Source organism: Scophthalmus maximus, chromosome 18 (genome assembly GCF_022379125.1).
Source record: "Scophthalmus maximus strain ysfricsl-2021 chromosome 18, ASM2237912v1, whole genome shotgun sequence".
NCBI classification, from domain to species: domain Eukaryota; kingdom Metazoa; phylum Chordata; class Actinopteri; order Pleuronectiformes; family Scophthalmidae; genus Scophthalmus; species Scophthalmus maximus.
This window is the reverse complement of record NC_061532.1, coordinates 4,133,623-4,150,626: the sequence shown is the minus strand read 5'-3', so window position 1 is coordinate 4,150,626 and position 17,004 is coordinate 4,133,623.

Here is a 17,004-nt window from a genome sequence, read left to right as displayed (position 1 = left end):
CGCAGAGACTGATGAAGAGATGCATCTGAAGAGTTGGAGAAGACTGGGTGGTGAAGGGAAAGGGGAGGGACGCGTAACAGCAGAAGGAGAGAACCAAAGCAGGGGGAGATATCCTATTTAAAGAGACAGCAACGAGATTGACGGGCAGGTGTGTAGCCATGCTATTGGATAGATACAACCAGCTGACAAACAGCTGATCGCTGAGATGACGGCCCAGGGAAATGACAGCATGACACGGGAAGTGCGCATGTGCGACAGAAGGGAAAGGAAGGAGGGATGAGAATTAAACTACGACTGAAGCATGAGTGAGAGCCACTGTAGTCTTGCTGACTGAACTTAAGCTGGAGCTACATCACTAGAAGTGTTGCTGTAGCTTTAACATGACTTTTTTTTCCCCCATGCACTTTTATAATGAGACGTAGGGGCGCGACCGACAACTGTCGCCATGCTGGATTCATTTAGCAGATTATATTCATGAGTTTCCATCATTTGGTCTAAAAAATGGCAACCTTCAAATCTCTTGTTTTGCTGACCAATGGTCCAAGGTCCAAATAATTTCAGTTTAATATTATGCAAGATAATAAATACGCTTTTTTTTTTTTTTACTTGTTGGTTTCTATGATTCTAAACAGGGCTGAATGAGTCTGCTCGGGGGGGACTGGGGCAAAAACGAGCTGTGGATTCCCTATGGGAGGGATCTCCTACATACTATCCCTAACCCCTGAAGGATATTTGACCAAAAATATGTATTAGTGGATATCCAACATGTAAATATAATATGACGGCAAACTTGAAAGTTCTGGAAAAGGCAGAGGTGTAGTCATGCACTGGCGTCGACTCGTGAGAGATAGATCCTTCAAAGAATGAATTAAGCAAATGCCGAGATATCCTGAGTTTCAGTTCCTAGTACAGGAACCAGCTCCAAAAAGAATCGATCATATACATAAAGATATGATTGTAACATAACTCCATAGCATCTATATACACCTTAGTAAACACCCAAAACACAACACATGCACAATTTCGATTTATTTACTTTTTGACAATTCCATATAATATATGTTTTTCATTTCTCTCCTTTAAATGACTCAATGAATGGAAATCCTTTTTAATAATTTTGCTACAGCCAACCTCACTCCACTCATGTTAGCTGCTTGCCACTTCTTGACTAGTCGCAGTCTTGTCCTGGTCTTAAATCTTTTAGTGAGCGTCTCATCACTGAAAGAAATCCATTTTCAGCCCAGGATTAGGATTATCTCATGCTCGTTACACGGTAAACACCATTTGTATACCCTCGGGTTTACAGTGGTAATCGTCAGTGAAGCCCCTTACCAATCTGCATTCAAAGGAAGCCGTTGTAGAATCCCCTGAACTGCGCATCTCACTGCGCAAAGTGTTGTCGCTGGAAGAAGCGAATGTTGCCCCAGTGGCGTCAGTGAAGTGGCATAAAGAGTAGAGCAGTGCACAGTCGTGACCTCTGCACCTGGATCACGTCTTGGCACGAGTTCGTCCCCGTTCACCCGCGAGCAAAGCGTTATGCAGCAACATTATTTGTTCCCACGTGTTCCCTGCGACTGTCGGGAGCATGTGCCTGCTGATTTAAACCCCAAAAGGCTCTGACCCCTGCTTATTAGACAACTGCTGCATTGACGGCTTCGAACTTTAGTTGAATCTTGAGCGATGGCCGTTTTTTACAATTCCAAGCATCTCGGCTTTCTTAAAACCTCGCCCTTCAGCTTGCGCGGCGGCCTCCGTGGTCGAGGACTTTGGATAAACAACCCCTCTGCTGTGGGCACATCAGCTGGGTCGGAGCAGCCCTGTACAAAAGGCCTTCATATACACATCACTATCAAAGGGGCTCACGGTCGGCGCAGTCCATTCGGTGCCATGGAGAGGCAGGAAGGGGCACGGGGTGTTTCAAGGCTGGTATTTCTATTCAATGCTTCAGCCTCTGAGTGGAGATCACTTCAAATGCAGTCATTCAGCACGGAGCCGTTGTGTTGCGCTTTGACCGGCCTAGCTGGGCGAGAAAAATCGCCTGCGGTCGTTATTTTCTCTTTGCAGAACGGCACATCGTCCTCTCTCTGGAAGGACTTCATTAAAGGCCACACGATGACCACAGCCCATTTGGCCTCTGAGAGGATGCCAAGTGCTTCCCTTTCAGACACCGGAACCTGTGGTCGGCGAGGAGAAGGTCGCCGGTGGTTAAACCATTGCGTAAATAATTGCTGAATGTCGTCAACGAGTTAATGTAAACAGATTTTTTTCATGGGTTTGGTTTCATGCCAAACCAAGGAAGAATGAGTTTATCTGTTCTAAATACAGACCTTGACTGTCAGGAATGCAAAATTATCAAAATATAATAACCTATGCTGTCCACACATTAGGTGAAAGCACAACTAATGCTGAAATGGCAGTTAAAAGAAAAGTCAAACATAGACAGGGATGTGCGTCACTCTCCTGCTCGTTCTTCAGTCTGGGCAATCGGTGAGAAACATATGGTGTAAGTTATTAAACGTACCATCAATGCTGGGAATTGCATTACGCACAGGACATGGTGTGTCCATGTGGGATGTGTTGGGGGGGGGGGTCCCTATCACGTTCCAAAATCCAAATGTTGTAATTTCGCATAGATTTTTCTTACCACGGTGTCTTTGAACGCTCTTCTCTTATTGTGCAGCCGCTAAAAATCCACAAAAGCCAACATGGGAGTGGTCGATGCACCCATCTTGAATGGATCGCTGTGCCCTCTCAGGCTACATACAGACCAGTCAGACGTATTACCGGTTAAATACACTTCAAAAGTCCTTCTTGCGGACACTACTCGAGGCTGAAAAGGACATTTCACAGACGCATGACATGATGCGATTCACTCAATGGTCTCAAGTCCTAATTTAAAAGAACTGAGAGTTGGGGTTGTCTGAGACATTGTTCCAGATCTGTGGGACATAAAAAGTGAATGCTGCTTCCCCTGTGTATGTGTAATTCTTGATTTACTGTGAAGGGGATATTTGTCTGACTTTGTGTTTGAAATACATAAAAAAGTACATTAAAATACAAAAGTATATGCATGGATGCATCCAAACGCAGGGAGGTCCTTGAAGAAAGACCCCATGACCGGAGATCGTGGCCTTTGTTCATAATTAAGAAACTAAAGCTCAATACTAAAGCGATCAGTGAAGTGGAAAAAGTACATTCGACTTTTTAAAAATTGTATTTCATGTATATCTCCGACTGATTAGAGCAACAAGTCCTCCAACTCACGCGACAAACTGGGTCGCATGTGGTCAAAACGACCATGCCGACTGTTTCCTAAAATAGCTCCTCTATGGGTTACAGGAGGTACGACACACATATTTTTTTATCACCAGCGGACACCGTGGGCCTTTATTTGCTTTAGCAACTCCTGGTTAAGGAGCTTCTAAAGGTAAGGGTTTATGATTAGGGTTAGGCTGACGTGGCAGATAATCAGCACGATTACTTAACTGAACAATAGGAAGTTACGCGCACAAACTTGACCTACTTTACCAGGTCCACCGCTGACCTCTAGCGGCCGTGTACATAACTACCGCTACAGGTCAGCGGCTGCTTAGAGGTCGGCGGCCTCTAGCTCCAAAAACAACCTATCTGGTAATTTCTTGTTGGAGGACAGTCTCCATTAAAGTTAAAGTGTGCTATATAAACACTTTAACTTTAATGGAGACTGTCGTCCAACAACACATTTACATTTAGCCATGCACACACATTCATACGTCGCTGCCGTTTATCGCTCTTTTCTGCCACACTTCTACACTATTCCTATTCGAATCGCATACCTTCTGGTTAGTGGACGACAACCTCTATCTCGTTTAACCCCTGGTTCAAAATGAAAGACGTTATGAAGATTGGGGGTGAACCCATGTTGGGAATCCCACCTGAATATTCCCAAAAAATAGGCACACATGCTGTATTTTTTTCCCCCCCTTTCGAATTGTTGCTGGTCCCACACCGGATCACTAATATCCATCCATTCCTAAAATGCTGCACAAAGAGCTGTACTTTTTTTTATGTTTAAAATTACTATACTTGAAGTTGTGTTAAAATGAAACAACTTAAGTTGTTTTTAATATACTGGGAGTTGCACACTAAAAAATGCACCATAACTATACTTCAACACAAGTAGAAATGTACTTGTTTAAACTTTGTGTTTGTGTTAAAAGTATAATTAAAGTATAAAACAATATACTTATTTTTCACTTGGGCGGGCCAAGGCAAATGCAACAATCTAGAGCTAAGTGTGTCACTGTTCCCATTAGATGGTATGGACGGGATGGTTCAAACGTGCGCCATCGCCCTGAGTTTTTCCCTATAGTCTGACTCTCGGTAACAGGCCACTGTAGAGCTGCTGCAATAACAGACAGTGAAGAGGGGAGAATTGGCCTCGGGCTGCGCTGTAGGAGTAAACAAATGATGGCGTCTATACTCCGAGGACTGAAATAGACAGGTTATGTGCGGGCTAAAACCATACTGTACAAACTTTATTCCGAGACAAAGGAGAGTCAAATTTCATTGTTTGCTTCAGGTTATGCTACAAATAAAAAAAAAAGCCTGCAACTCAAACTTATCAGCCTGTAACCTGGAGCTTTCCCGTTATTTTGAACTTTTACTGTAACTCCAGGTCGAGGTTTTTTCCGTTCTGCCTTATTGTCCACTAGGTTTTACAAACCAGGACATTTCCTATGTACCTCATGAATACACAATTTTTATTTCTAACAACCCCGACATTGTACTCCAATCGCACGTTTCTCGTTGAATGTTCAAAGCAAGCTCACATTGAGGATATTCTAAATCGTCACATTCAACAAACGAGACATCAAACTCCGAGCCCGATACGGAGATGAGAAGAAAAACCGCGCCTCGCTCCCTGGAAATAGCTCACAGTCGGCACGAGGCCCGTCGGCGGAGTGTCACCCGTGTCCCAAAAATACCTGCACACGCTGAGGCCTTGTGTTTCTATTTCTGTTCCTACTTCGGCCCCATCAATAACATTTTGGGAACAGTGACAGGCGATGTTTCTCCTGCGTGACGGCGCGTGCACACCTGCTGAATTCATCCAGCGGGAGCGATTGATACAGCAAATAGCTCCTAAAATGCACACAAACACACACGCACTCAACTTAATTATGCCAAGATCGGAAGCACGGGCCTCCGCCACTAGATCCATGCTCCTCTCCACTTCGGCTCTCTCCTCTAATGACCATTAATCTTTGGTGAAAGGCTTCTTTCCCCATCCTTTAGCTGAATACAGCCGCCTCTCGGGGGTATCCACTCCAGAAATCTTATTAAGAGGATTTTTTTGTTGATCTGCTTATTAGTTTGACGACAAAAAAAAATAAAAATCCACTGGGTTTGCTAAATGAGGGTTGGGTAGCGGATGTCACTGATTGATTTGGCTTGTACTCCACTGTTCCCCACGGACTAGACCCTAATGAGTCCTTATTGTTCATAGTAGGTCCACTTAACCCAGATTGGCTGTCATTAACTGCCCATCACACTGTGATCCCACAGTCCACACCGATTCCCTATTAGTCTTACCTTAGTCTCCTGTCTACAACCCCCCCCCCCCCCCCCCCCCATATAATACCAATAATCCTCTTTCTGACTCATTTTTGACTTGTTTTACCTAATTACTAAGACTCTGAGATAGAAAATTATATATGACAGATTAAAGGGGGGAGGGGGGGGGGTGCATTTGGCTCTGTGCAGGTAAGTTAAAAAAAAAAAAATATAACAGAAGCCCACTAAGGCAATGCTATGCTCAGTTTGGGTGCTGTAACCACTAATATGTAATGGGAGGTGTGTGCGTCCTTACATTCCAATTTTTTTTTCGAGCTGCCTCTCATCTTTCCCTTTTGTGAGTGCCTTACCCCATAGAGTTGGCTAATAATTTGTTCTCCAATCTTTTCCAATGAAAGAAAAGCTTAAGCTGCTTAAAATGATGTAACCGATTTCAGTGCGTACATTCACTCTCCAGTCTTGGTGGCCAGAGGATGAAAAACAATCCTCAGTCAAGTGCGCACGTGCACAGATTTTGGTCTATTGTCGTCATTGTCCTTTTTCCGCAATGTCCTTTTCCCCCGCTTGACATGTCACTTTGAAATAACGCCCGCCGCGCACAAATGGACGCTGTTAATAATGAATGAAGGAGGCGTGTGGACGTGCAGCAGCGCTCGCACCTGAGGAGGCATGCTTTATGAATCTAACACCCCCCCCCCCGCAGCACTGGATTTAAAGTTGCGTGGGAGAGAGAGAGACTAAGAGCTACAGATTGCCCCACTCACATGAAAAGGGCTTTTATTCCACTGAGACGGAGCAGTGGAGTAAGGGAGTGGGTAAAAAAAACAAACCAGGCTAGGACGTAGATGATAGAAGTCGAGCGTTCCGTTGTGGGGGATGGAGAGGACCCTGTGCAGAGTGAGCATCTTTGTGGCCTCCGAGCTTCACCGACGCACTCGCGTCACGAGTACGAAAAAGGGCAGGTGGACGCGGCACACACACGGGGGGAGGATTTCTCAAACGTGATGAGAACACACCTCACGCCTCCCCAGGTGCCGGTTGTCCTCTCCATCCGTTTCTTTGGAGGCTAGGGGCGGTGGCACTCAGCGTCGTGAATCACCTCCGTCTGTCGGCACGTCGGCGCCGTTTTATGGCACACTCCAATCCGTCAGTCCGTCCCGTTTAATTGGCGGTGGGCCTGCCTCGATGGCGGTTTCCATTTAGAGGAGTGACGACGGGTGGGGGCGCATTCCCCCCGGAAGACTAAGGAGTCCTTGGGTGGATGAATGGAAGTCTTTTCTGGAGACGGACGATGCATCAGTGAGTCTGGTGCAAACGTGTTGACTTGTTAACGTCTGAGCCGTACAGACCAAATACCAAATAGTATAGGACTTGGATGAATAAAATAAACATACATTTTTATGGCGTAAAATGTAATATTACAAAATGATATATTCTCCGCAGCGTTTATCGTCTTCTTCCTCCGACTCTCGCCCTGTTTTCACGGTGATGAACAGGCGCGACTTGACGTGGCAGCTGGAAGTTGCGATCCCAGTTGATAATAACGCAAAAGAATTCAGACTTGGTTTTTTGCAGGTCCAGGGCTTTGCCAAAAGCCTCGCAAGTGGCCTGGAGGGAGTCACACTCACACACACACCACTGACCCACGGTTCGCCAGTCAGTGAAGGGAGTTCAGCTACAGCAGTAATTCACTGCCTCCGGGCGACCGGACGACACGTTTAGCTCGGCTGCTGTTAAATCATTAGCAACGATTATTAGAGATGCACATTTTTTTTCCCTTATATTTCTGAGAAAGGGAATTTACAGTTGATGGAAAACTACATTTTAAATGTCAGAGTTAAAATGCATTTCATACTGCACTGGACACGTGCCAATCTGAGAATCTTTACCTCTTGTTGAAATCTTGAAAGTATAGTATTTTAAAGGAAGTCTATTGCGACACGAGTGCCAATTGATACAAAATGCAATTTTTCCTGTACAATCAGAGCGGCAACATTTCCTTCAAAATTAAGATAAACCGATTGTACTATATAGGCGATAGACTGTACTAGTTTACAACCTCAGTTTCTAGGAGGGAGTGTGTTTGAATCTCAAAGATCAAAGATGAACTTTGAATCTTTACTCAGGCAAAATGGAAATATGGACGTCGACATTTCAGGTGGGCAGCTCCACCTGTGATGTGACGGAGGACTCAAGAGAAGACGCACGAGTTGTTTTGCATGAGATTGATGAATTATGTGTTTTTTAGTTGATGTTTGAGAATTGTGCCCTTCAGGTTGATAGTCATATTGCGCGCCCACACACACACACACACTCACACACACACTCACACACACATAGTAAGATACAGACATTCTCAAACATATGGTCTACCGGACACAAATACGGACACATGACAGGAAGTGAAGAAAGAAACATCTCCAAAAAGGATTTTCATTAAATTATATGAGGATGCGTCTCAGTTGTGCTTATCAACATGACTCTATCCTCGATGAGAGGCCCAAGATACCATTTGTAATCATCTTGTCACTTCGCAGTTGAACAAAATACAATCCGTAGATCGAGCTTGTAATATTGGTACACTGTATATTTGCTATATTCCAGATGGAGACACAGGGACCAAACAATAACACTGCTGTCATTTAAGAGAAGACGGTTATTTACCATCCAATATTTCACATCCAGTCTATTTTATCATGAGGTTGGAGGTAAACTTTTCCAGTAGACGTCTGCTGGACAGCCCACTGTGTGTGGTATGACCGATAAATGTAGATTACCCGAGTACATGTCGAACAAATGAGACATTTGACATGTTCGGCTCTTTTTTTTTATACACCATCTACATTTAAATTCAACATTATTTCATTCATACGTTCACATGCAACCACTTGTCAAATGCCAATTGACAGGCTGAGCTGACACGTAGCATATAAGCCGCGGTGGTGTCACATTCTGCCTGCTTTCTGTAAAACAATGGGGCTTTGGAAATTAATTTTTTTTCCCCCTCTGCTACAGTAGGCATTGTAGAGCAGTTTTCATTTGTGAAGGGAAACACAGTGCCGTCCGCTGTACCAGTAATTATGATGATAATGGTCATATAAAACAGGCAAATCCAATCAAAATAAAATACAAATTAATTAAGTAAAAGCTTGTCTGCAGAGATGTTTATTGTGAAGGGATGTCAGCGATCAGCCTGATTTTGCTGCCCTAAGCTCCTTAGGCGCAGAGTGAAAAAACCTAAGAGGCTGGATGGCTCAGTCCCAATCATCCCTTCACTTTCTTCTACTTTTTTTCTTTTTCGCTGGACTGTGAACTTGCCAGAATCAGGATGAGGAACTGGCTCAGAAAGAGTCACCGCATTTGTGATTAAGCTAGAAGCCTGCATCACGTGCACACATTGTTACTTGAGCAATGGTTGCAGGGCTGCTGACTGTCCCATCAATGTGATATTATGTACACGCCCTGTATGAAATAGTTAGCTACGACAGCTGCAGGTTTTATGTGGGGCTTGATCTTAGCTTCTCATCTTAGCGACTGTTCCTCCAACTCATACGACAATGTCATTTTTGAAACAGCGCGTTGCGACGTATGTGGTCGTTTTCAAAGGGATGCGGACATCAGCGATGTGAATGGATTTCTTTATATTCTGTTATGTAATGCTGCTTCCCCTGTCATGTCGCGCTAACCCTAAACGTCACCCTTGCATGTACAAGCTCATTAGCCACGCCCACCTACACCCGTAACTATGCACCAAATGGTCATGCTGTATCCACGCTTCAATGCAAACCATGCTCTGTTGTCTACAGGACCATCATTTACAAAACGAACATCATGTTGCACCGGAGAAGACATGAAAACTAAAGTTTTGAACCGTAAACTCCTCAGAAAAAGAGAAGAAGAGAAGTATTTCTCATAGACTTCTATAGAAACTGACTTCTTTCTGCAACCAGTTGAGTCGCCCTCTGCTGGTGATTTCAGAGTTTTTAGGCTTCAGGCACTTCTGCATTGGCTTCATTTTCAGGACCCGGTCACTACATCCATTTTTTTGTACAGCCTATGCCTTTTTTAAAGCCCCAGTGTGTAATTTTTGTACTTTCCTAGTGGCATCCGGTGGTAGAGTTGCAAACCAACTGAGCACCCGACAGGGGACACTTTATACTGGCGCAGTGCTAATTCCATTTCGGGTTTCGGCAGCACTCAAAATTCAATGCGAATGCGACGTATTCTTCACCGTTTTGTGCAACAACCGTATGTTCAACACTACTTAGCAGACATTGCGCCTTACAAGGAGGTCGGGTCCACCTCGTGTTACTATATTTAACTCAGTCAAAATTGCTTTTTTGTTGAAGGTGATTATACACATATGAACACATAGTTATTTACAATATATTCAATTTCTGTGGATGAGTTCTTCTAAATATTACACACTTGTAGCTTCAAAGCACCAAATGAACTATTTAGCCACTTTCTCTCCAGCTCTGCCACGCAAGCGCAAGGTTGAGCTTTCAATTGAGTGCACAGCAGCTACGCGTAAATATTATATAACTTATAACTTTCTCTGCGAGTGAACAATTGTAATGTAAATACAACTGACACAACAAACACAGCACAGTGTCTGGGGATTTTGTTAGATGGCGTCGTTCCGAAATATGGATTTTTGCAGTATAGAGCAGCAGCTTGGAAATCAGTGCTGGTCAACATTCAGTCTTATTCAGCTGCATCTCAGTCAAAGTAATATATTTGTCTGTTCCATTATCTGACAATACAGAAAAAGAAAATTGTACAACAGATGAAGTGCTGAGACCATGCAGCTGAAACTACGCATAATACAAATACAAGCCTATTTGATGTCATGTATATGCTAAGTAGTATATCACAATATGTAGTGACTTTTCATGCAACATTTAGCTATTGTCTATTTACAGTAGTTGTTTACAGTGGTTCTGCAGCAGTTTTCTACTACGTCCTGCATTTCACACATTGGCCATACACAGTTTAGTCACATAATAGGTTTGGACCTAATCCTGTTGTGCCTTCATCCCCCAAAACCATTTTAGTGGCACATGTTGCTATTTGAATATTCAATTATAATGGATCTATAAGGTTTTCTCTTCTAACATCCACCAAAGACGGAATGAACATCGTGGAAATATATGCAAAGGAATATTAGAGAGATGGCCAAATGAATTATCTACCACTGTCTCAAACAAAGGAATTTTCATACATGGAAAGTGTTGGTGACGATATTGGTTTTAGAGGGATACCATAGATTAGAATAATAATAACAAAACCAAAATAGAACAAACATTTGAAACGGCTCCCATAAATGTCTATTATGTAAAAAGAGGACCTATAAAACCTAAGAACCCGTAAACACAACCTTACAATAAATTTCATACTGAGCGGCTACTTTAAAGTGGAGAGGGACAACCCAGCCAAGAACCCATTTGCTGAATGTGAAGATTTTTAAAATTCTTTTTTTTTGTTTGTTTTTATATGTGAAGAAGGAACACCTGGAACGATTTGAGTCTTGACTCTGCCACCGCATGCCTGTATCCACCACCTTTGATCTACAACATAGATCATGAAGAAGTACATAAATAACACATGTGGTATGGTTGACTGTGCAAGCGGGACACACAAGGGGCCCGTGTCCGCACATGGGGATTCTGATTGCCTCTAAAATGCACTGTAAAGCAGTCTTCGTCAAAAAATATAGCCACATTAAATGATGTTGGAGCAGCCATTCCTAACCTCATCAATCATTAGCACTTGTCACCAGCGATCTGCCATCACGCTGACATAGCATTTCTGGAAATATACAGCCCCTCCACCCTGTTGGGGAATTCTTTGCGCAACCACCCTCAATCTTCCGCCCGTGCCTTCCGTCGGCCTCCTACAGGTTTTCTCCACCATCACCTGCTCTAGGCTCTCACCGATTCCACACCTGTTCTTCCAATCCTTGCTACTTTCCCTTAGCTCCACTTTTAACTGCCTTTCTTCCCCCTCCGAAAGCTTAAATCACCTGAAACATAACGTCTGTTTACCCCTAAGCTGAGATGGAGCCATCAGCCATTGCACAAGCCAAGTGGGGAATACCTCCTTTAAAATGTATGAGAGCTCCTCCACTTGTGCACTGTGTTAGTGTTGTTGCACAGTCTGTTCAGACATATCAAAAGTTCACTGGTAGGGCATGCAGCAGAGTTTCTCTTTGTTAGTTTTTTTTATTCAACATTCAACATTGTTCATTATTTGTTTTTGGGGTAACTTTGGGGATATCTTATATCTCTCATGTTCTGCATTAAAAAAGAGAACAATTAACCAGCATCATGTCATAGAAAGACCTTTATTTTGGCATGGTAAAAGACATTTGAGAAGACAAGAGTCGGTAGTAGCACTGAAGGAAAAAAAAACACATGGCAAGGTCAGCTCATATAGCTCACCCTATAGATTGTGAACTTAAACTGTACAAAGACGATAGCTAGGCTAAATAGCTATCATATTCAGATAGTAAAGATGTGTTACCACAACACTATTTTAGTTATGCTGACTTAAGCGCTATATTATATTGGCTAAATATATCTAGACATAAATAAAAGGTTTTAAAGAATTGTTCAGAGCATTGGATAATACACTGATCGTCTAAGATCTATCTTAAAGTCTTTTCTGGACAGACCTGGTAGGTGATTAGCTAACATTAGCACATATTTAGTCAAAAAGCCTTAAAGATCACGAATCAACACATTTGTTCACAATTTCCGTGGAGATATGGTCAAAGCACAGGTTTTTTGGAAGCCTATAAATTATAGGCCTTTACATGTTGGTACCAAATCTGGCAACTTCTCTCTTGGAAATCACTACATCTTGACCTTGTTCAGCGAGAACTAAAATTAGGACAGATGACTTCAGCTAGCACCACAAACATTGTTTTTATATTTCTTTTTTCTCATTTCCATTCTGTTTTTTTCCATTTGCTTCATGGTCCCAGAGGCCTCTCCAACCCCTCCACAGGAAGTTACTAATTAATTGTCTATGGGGGATGTTTTTCTCTCTTTCCTATTCCTTCCTTCCTTCCTTCCTTCCTGTCTTCCTATCATTTTATCGCTCACACTTGCCCTTCCCCTCTCATTTAACAACCCTCCGCCCCTTCCCCTCGTCCGTCACTCCGGTGGAGGTGAGTCATTGTGGCCGGTGTTGATCATGGAGCTGGAACAATCTGTCAGGGTGAAGGTCATTTGATCGTCTCAGGGGGGGATGCCCAGGCAGGGAGGAAGAGGAGGAGGAGGAGGAGGAGGACTGAGCGATCGTAGAGTGGATAACCTTTGCTGGGCTCACAGCATCATAAATCCACGGCTAAGTCAGGAGCAAGACACTTAATAAAGAATAGATTGTCTCTCAGATGGAGGTGCTTCCTGAGAAAGAGATAATTGGAAAACACGCACAAAGAAAGTACATACTGGAAAGATGTATTTGAAAAAAAAAAGCTTTGCAAGAGCTTTGCATATCTGCAAAAGTCATATTCTGTCCACTGGGCTTACCTTCTGCAATGTCAACTTCCCTATATTCAACAACTTCTATATACTGTAGGTCCAAATAAGGATGGATTATTGACGCAAACTAAATAAAACCAGGACATACTTCCCCAGACATTTGAAACCCAGGTCCCGTAACATGATGAGAGTGGTGTATGGAAGCTGACAAAATCAGTTACACTCACAACCCAAATGCAGAAACTAATATGCAAGAAACACAGACGACAATGGAAGTGTTTGCAAGGGACACAAAAAAAGTGATGAACCCAACTGCGCTTATATATCCATTAGGAACGTCATTTATGTTGAAGCGTCGGTGCCTATCATACGTTGCACCCGCGTGGACATGATTGCGTGTGACTGCTTGGCCGGACGCCACGCATTTGAGGATGAGCGAGACATTGTGAGGCTTTGTGACATTTAGATTATGGATCTTTTTTTAAACTAATTATTTTTCTGATGGATTTTTTTTTTTTTTACTCTGTTATATTGCGCTCTGTTTGGGTCCATACAGAGTCCCACGTTGTCCTAGTTAGGAATGCAATCATAGCAATATGTGGTTGTTTGAACACATTTGTCTGTTCTGCTCTTGTCACTGCCCATGGTTGTATGTAAATGTGTTCGAGAGCGCGGGTCCAGACAAGTGGTGTTTGTATGAACGTGCGTACAGTAGGTGACCGAGTGTGGTGACTGAGAATATGTGTGGGTATTCATTTGCAACTGCACCTGTTTGTGTTTCCACATTGCTCCAATTCATCATATAGTCAAAGCCAAAGTGTGTGTGTGCGTGCGTGCGTGCGTGCGTGCTTGCGTGCATGCGTGCGTGTGTGCGTGTGCGTGTGTGTGTGTGTGTGTGTGTGTGTGTGTGTGTGTGTGCGTGCATGTGTGCTGGAGGGCTTACCTGGTGGCTTCTCTGGACGAAATCATTAAACTCATCAACAGTGCAGATTCCATCCCCAGATGGAGAAATGACAAACAGCTTACACACACACACACACACACACACACACACACACACATTGAATGCAGGCTGGTGTGCAGAGGCTTGTTCGAGTGTGTGTGTGTGGGTGTGTGTGTGCAAAAGCATGACAGACACAAACTTGATGAATAAAAGAATACACACTGCTACAGACTGTATGCACACACACACACACACACACACACACACACACACACACACACGAGGGGGAAGAAAATGCAGAGATAAGAGAGCACAGAGAGGAGTTGGGGTGTGATTTGCATTCATAAATGGAAATTGTTTGCCACACACTTGGTTTCACTCGGTGTCTCTCCTGTGCCTGCCAGAGCGAGGGAGTGAATTCTTCCATCAGTACACTGTGAAAAGAAGACCGCAAAATATACAGTATAAAGACGCAGGCAACACTTGGGGGAAAAAAAGTTTGAAAAAAACCCCATGCAAACTAGTCATATAATTACAAAGAAAACAATACAACTGGAGTAAGGGTTTCATAAATAACCCCGTTGATACAAAAAAAGACTGCAACTGCCAGTATGTTTTGTAGAAAACCTTTTCGTTGAATATATTAGTAAAATAATCACAGACAACCAAATTCTCCAATCTTGCAGTTTGATTTTCACTGTTACTAAAGCTTTATGATTTTGATTATGTTGAGGCACTCGCTTGGTTGAGGTTTAAGAAATATCATAGTGTGGCATGATACAGAAAAAGTTCACTGTGACTTTTATTCATACTTAACACAAAAACAAGAAAAAACAAATGTAAAAAAAAAGCGAGTGACTCAGCTGCCATTAATATATGTAGTGCAACATTCATTCAAAATATATTCGTTGCCTCTGAAAATAACCCAGCCAGCGATTACATTTCCTACAAAATGTACTTGCTGTTTTAGTTGACTTGTGCAGAATCATAAATTCATTGGGTTAAAGGGAGGCTTAAAGCGGCAAACAATTAAAACAACAGTATGAAACCGCTCCTGCTTGATTTTATTAACTATTAAATTGTAAAAGAGTCGTGTCTCCAACCTGCACAGAAAAAAACGCCTGACAAATTAAAACAGCTGCTTCAATCAGCCCATGGTCAAATCCACGTATAGATATTATCAAGGGGTCGGACTAAAGCCACAATTACGCGGTCGCGCTGCATTGGGTGTCAGGGTCGGGTGGGGCTGCGAGGAAGGAACAAATGTAAAATCTTTAACGGGACCTTGGGGAAAAGAAACGGATGAATGAAAACATCTCAACAAGCTCCTCCACCCAGAAAGCCAATCGTCTGCTTTACAAAGACCAAACCACAGATATCACACATATCGAGCCAAGTTTGCAGTTGTAGATGGACTTCAGTACTAATCAATATTAACAGTAACATGAAAATAAACCTTTGCGCCATGCGCAGTAGAAATGAAACCACTTGAAAGCCATTTCAGATTCGACTGATGATTCCAATAATTTAGTTTTAAGTATATGCGACCATTCAAAGTGCAGTTATGGCTCACTACCCATTCATTCTTATAGCATCGTCCTGGTGGCCCTAAGTAACTGCCCATGGGTTTTGCTGAAATGAATGCTGAGTGACAAGACTTGTCCATAAGGACTGGATTTACTTTGAATGATTTATGCTTGGCTTGTAGTTCAATCGGGATGTTAATGTTTACTCTCTTGGGAATTTTGTCAACTCTGAAAGCTGACTGAGGGCACTCGCACCTTTCACTCAAACCAGTGCCGTCTGAGGCGAGTCACGACAACGGAAGTTCAAAGTGTTTGCACGTCACGTGACTCATGTGGACTTCAGATAGTACCGGGCAATTAGAATCCATTATTCAGAGCGACAGAACTGCGTTTTTTGGCAATTATTAGTCAATAAATGTATCGATTTACAATATAGCAGACCGATATGGCTATGTAGTTATTCTATGTAGGTAGTCAATACGTTTTTTTAAATCACAAATAAATCATAAATAATCATAAATCATAATCAACTTAAAGGCTTTAATGCGCATGATGATTTGATTCAGAAGTGCTGATAATATACAATCTGATTATTTAAACGTCTTACCCTTCATAAGTGCAACACAGATGGTCCATTGATACATTTTGCTGTTTATCTGTAATGTGCTGCTGCTCACTTCCGGGAACTATTGAGAGGCTCCATGATCCGCCATTGCTGAAAAAAAAGATGGTCCTTGGAGTGAACGGAGTTGTCGCGACTCTCATTAGACGGCTCCGACTCAATCCAATTGAAAATGACTGGTTGACCAATCAGGATTCCCTGTTTCCCGCTTGCAGAACAATATTGTATGTCGCAACAAAAACAGATCACAAGAGCATTCCCTTGAGCTTGGGTTTAGTTGCTTTTGGGCTGAAAATATACTGGTTGAGGAAAGCGCTGGGGTTAGGTCATGATTCATGGTTAGAAATAAATCATCAATGACTTTTGTAGGAGACAGGTTGAGCAGAACGAATGGTCTGTGCATTGATGTCAGTGTGAGGCTGGAGGTGGCCCAGGTTTGCCACAGTCAGATTAACGTAGTCATTTTGATGCACTTAGGTCAGTCTCTCTCCACATCACATCTCCATCATCGACAATAACTTTTATGCAGCTGGGAGACTCATGTCTTCTACTCACCACGTTTTCACCAGGTGGGTGTGAACTTGGGAGGACAGTCATTTTGCCCTCAGTATCAGGGGAAAGATGGACAGCCTGGCCAACTTTTGCCTCAGGCATGTACACGACATTGTGCTGGCGTTGGACTAGGTTGAATAAATATCCACCTATTGAAACTCATCCATCCAGCTTCTACCGCTTTATCCGTTTAAGGGTCGCGGGCTGGGGCCAGAGCCAATCCCAGCTGACATTGGGCGAGAGGCGGGGTACACCCTGGACAGGTCGCCAGCCTATCGCAGGTCCACAAACAGAGACGAACAACCATTCACTCTC